Genomic DNA, 4,727 nt, shown 5'->3' with positions numbered 1-4,727 from the left:
CTTGGGTTTTCTAGGTATAGGATCATATCATCAGCAAATAGGGATAGTTTGACTTCTTCCTTACCAATATGGATGCCTTTGATTTCCCTTTCTTGCCTTAGCCCCATAGGGTTTTCAAGGCTGTAAATCTTTACAGAAGCAAACTTCCACATCTTTCTCCCATGGAGGAGCTGGTGGGTTCAAACTGCAGTTAGCAGTTGAGAGCTTTAACTACTGTGCCACCAGGGCTCTTTGAACAAGTCAATGTTGTTGTCATTGTTATATGCCGTTGAGTTGGACCCAACTCATAGCAACCCCTCCTTGGGTTTCTGAGGCAGTATCACTACTGAAGTAGATGGCCCAACCTTCCTTCCAAAGAGTGGGTGGTGGATTTGAACCACCAGCCTTCTGGTTAGCAGTCAAGTGCCTTAGGCACTACACTATCAGAGCTCCTGAACAAGTCAATAGTGGTTCCTATTTTGAAAATTCAAATTAAGCGAGTCTAAGACTGAAATTTTGGACAGTGGAGTGTGCAACTGAAGGTTCTTGTAGAATTGGGGCTGGAGTCGACAACTTAAGAAACCAAACACGTATGAAACAGAAAATTCAAGAGAACCAGAAGGTAAGCTGACAGACTATCCCTTTACAGAGAAGAGAAGATGCAGAAGATAGTCAGGGAGCAGCAGAGATAAGGGCTCACAGAGCCTGACTTTTCAGCTTCCCATTAGATTTTCCCTAATTCTTGTTTATTTTCTGTTTGCAGATGCCAGCCAGGTTGTTGAGTTCTCTTGACAGTAACTCTGTCTTGGTTCTCTGTTGTTGTTGTGTTGTTTTGTGCCATCAGGTTGGACCCGAGTCATAGCGACCCCTCCTTGGGTTGCTGAGGCAGTGTCACTACAGAAGTAGATTGCCCAACCTTCCTTCCGAGGAGTGGCTGCTGGGTTTGAACTGCCAGCCTCTCTTAGCAGTCAAGTGCCTTAGGCACTAAGCTACCAGAGCTCCTGTCTTGGTTCTCCAGCACTGCTATGACAGAAATACGACTGGTGGCTGGCTTGAACAAGCAGAAATTTGTTTTCTCCCAGTTTAGGAGAGTACAAGCCCAAATTCAGAATGGAGGCCCTGGAGGGAGGCTCTTTCTATTGGCTCTGGAGGAAGGTCCTTGTCTCTTCAGCTTCTGCTTCCCGGCCCCACGGAGATCGCCACATGTCTTGGCATCTCTCTTACTCCCTCTTGCTAGCCCGCATTTAATCTCTTTTTCTGTTTCAAAAGGGACTGAGTCAAGACACACCCTACCCTAATCCTACCTCATTAACATAATTCATGCCAAACTAGGCACATATTTTGAGGGACACAACTCAATCCTTTGCAAACTCACTCTCCCTTTTATTGAGCCTGTTTGAATGGATTTTTGTTTCTTATAACCAAACACAGGTTTGAAAAAATGTCCTGCATTTAAAGATATCTTATATTTCTTTCTCTTAGCAAGAGAAATTATGCTTGTTAAATGAAAATAAATGACAGGAAAAGGATCTACTGCATGGGAGACAAACCCAAACCAAACCAATTGCCATCGAGTGGATTCTAACTCACAGCTACTTTATAGGACAGAGTAGAACTGCCCCATAGGGTTTGGAAGCCCGTGAATCTTTATGGAAGCAGACTGTTTCATCTTTCTCCCATGAAGCAGCTGGTGGGTTCAAACTGCAGATCCTTTGGTTAGTAGCCAAATGCCTTAGCCATTGCACTACAACAGGTCCTTGAGTAGGAGATAGATGCCTGAAAATAAGAAGGTAACAGCAACAGCAAACAATGGTGGTCTTCAGATAAAGTGTAAAAGAAGAAAAGAATTCTGGATGAGATTCACTATGAATGATCCCAAGAACCAAGCAGAAATGATCACAGGCTACTGTTCCCCAATGACGGTCAGAATGCTGGAGGGAGACACACATTGTTTTGAAAGACACAGTGCTGATTGATTATGGACTTTTTCCAGGGACTTGATGCTTAAAAAATAACCTATGCATGATTAGGCCAATGTTTCACGCTGATGCCCCTTCAAAATTATTGATGAATGACGTGGTGATTTTTTGATTGCCCAACTTTCCTTCCGAGAAGTGGCTGGTGGGTTTGAACCACCAGTCTTCTGGTTAGCAGTCAAATGCCTTAGGTAATATGCTACCAGAGCTCCCTTATTACAGAAGAGTCTCCATTAGATGCCCAAGTATTTTAGTATATTACTAATTTTAAAATTAAAACTAGACAATATATTTGAGCCACTCTGTGGTCCCTGCAGTGCCACATCACCTCACTCAGCAGACATAGCTGTGTTTAAGAAGCTTATCATTATGCTCAATGCATTCATTTCTCTTGCGGCATTTATCATGTCCTGGCAATGTACTGGGCTGGAGGAACAAAGAGGCCCAAGATAGGCACGATCCCTGCCCTCACGGAGCTAGTGAAGACAGACAAAATCTAGGCAAACAAACAAAGAGTGAAACGAAAATAAAAATTACCTATTGTAATAAGGGCAGCTCTGGTGGCATAGCGCCTAAGGCATTTGATGGCTAACCAGAAGGCTGGCAGTTCAAACCCACCAGCCACTCCTCAGAAGGAAGACTGGGTAATCTACTTCTGTGGAGATACTGCCTCAGAAATCCAAGGAGGGGTCGCTATGAGTCAGATCTGACACCATGGCAGTGTGTTTGGTGTTTTGGTTTACTGTAATAAGTGCTGATAAACAGAATTAGGCAGGATGCGCTGCAGATAAGATGGCCTCACTGAAGGAGGAAGGGATCGGCATGATGATCTGTTTTAATGACAATCAAGATGAACAAAAGTGATTGTATTACCATAGGAATTTAATACTTGTTTGCTATGAGTTCACCACCAGCAGTTGCCATTGAGACGATTCTGATTCATGATGACCCATATTTTTCAAAGTAGAACTGTGCTCCTGTGTAGGGTTTTCATGGCTGTGAACTTTCAGAAGCAGATTGGCAGGCCTATCTTCCAAGGCACCCCTGGTTGGGTTCAAACTGCTGACTTTTCAGTTAGTAGCCCAGAGCTTAAGCATTTGTGCCACCCAGGGAGTCCTACTTGTTACTGTTCATTAGATAACTCTGTAGGGAAAATACATATAATGCTTTCAAGCACTTGGGTTTATAAATTAATTTCCAGAAGAAAAGAAGAGAGTTATAGGCATTAATTAGTGCCTATAATATACTAAGAAGCCCTAGTAGTATAGTGGTTAAAGTGCTTGACTATGAACCAAAAGGTTGGTGGTTCTAACCTATCAGCTACTCTGTGGGAGAAAGATGTGGCAGTCTGCTTCTGTAAAGATTACAGCCTCGGTAAACCTATGGGGCAGTTCTATCCCCTCCGATAGGGTAACTTTTATTTATTTATTTATTTTAAGAGCTTATTTTACATTCAAAGTCACGCGTACATTTAGTTTCATTCTCCATTCGCCATGTCCAACCCTAACCCAGTCTCCTCCCCTCCCTTCCCTGCAACACTCCCTCTATGCCCCTCATAATTATGCATTCCTGTTTGTCCTGCATTTCCTCACTTTGAATGTTGGCCCTTTGGTGTTCCATGTCTATTGCTTTAAGGGATTGTACTACCATTGAGTATGTGGGTGTGGCATTCTGTGTTAGTGGTCTGCATGTACATCTTGTTAACTATTGGGCTGAGAACCCACTCCAGGGGGTGAGTTTTATTCCAGGCGCTGAATGTATTTCAGGGCCATGGTATTGGGATTTTTGCCAGACTTCATCTGACCAGTAATTCTGGTCATTATTGAGTTCTTGGATTTTGTTCCACGTTTTCTCTCCAACTTTATCCAGGATCTACATATTTGACCCTTTCCTGAGTGGCTGGCATTGGTAGCCGGGCACTATCCAGTTCTTCTGGTCTCGAGGGCCATCGTATCCTAGGGCTGATTACTTCTAAATGCCATTTTTTGTGTGTGCATTCTTCTTCACTTCCGATGCTAGGAGACCATTAGCTGCATCTTAGATGGTTGCTTGAAAGCTTTTAAGACCCCAGTTGCTACTCACCAATGTAGGATGTGGAGCAATGCTTTTATGTATTTTGTTGTGCCAATTGGGTCTGGTGTACCTCAGTACTATGGTCCTGAGGTAGTAGCTCTATTGGATCTCTCTCCCATAGTGTTGGGATGTCTGTGAGGGATTACTCTGTGTCAGTCTTCTATTGTTTCTGTAAGGACTGCAGGTATTTTGCATCACTGGTGTCTGTACAAGATAAGCCTCAGCTGAGTCTATCCTTGGTCTAGAGTATACCTCTATTCCCTGATCCCTGTCAGATCATCTGAGGTGTTTATGTGTTTATCTGTGTAGCCTAGTGTTTGGTGTTAATGACAATGTGGTATTGTGGACACATCTGTCATCTATCTTTTATGTGAACAGTTTGGTGTCCTCTCATTTCTCAATGTTATCATGGTGGTTATATATCCTTCCCGTATATCCCTCCCCTCTACCCATGTCAGCGTGTAAGCCCCAACTAGCCCTAAATTAATCCTTCCCTTTCCCTCCCCATCCCGGTAACCTACGGGGCAAGTTCCCTTTCCCAAGCAAACCCTTCTATGTCTTTTTACAGTAATGGGCTCATACAATACTTGTCCTTCTGTGATTGACTTATTTCACTCAGCATAATGTCCTCCAGGTTCATCCATGTTGTGAGATGATTTGCGTATCCCTCATTGTTCTTTAATGTGGCATAGTATTCCA

The sequence above is a fragment of the Orycteropus afer genome, unplaced genomic scaffold (assembly GCF_000298275.1).
Source record: "Orycteropus afer afer isolate SDZICR_OR568_19922 unplaced genomic scaffold, OryAfe1.0 scaffold00428, whole genome shotgun sequence".
Lineage (NCBI taxonomy): Eukaryota > Metazoa > Chordata > Mammalia > Tubulidentata > Orycteropodidae > Orycteropus > Orycteropus afer.
This window is presented reverse-complemented; position numbering follows the sequence as displayed.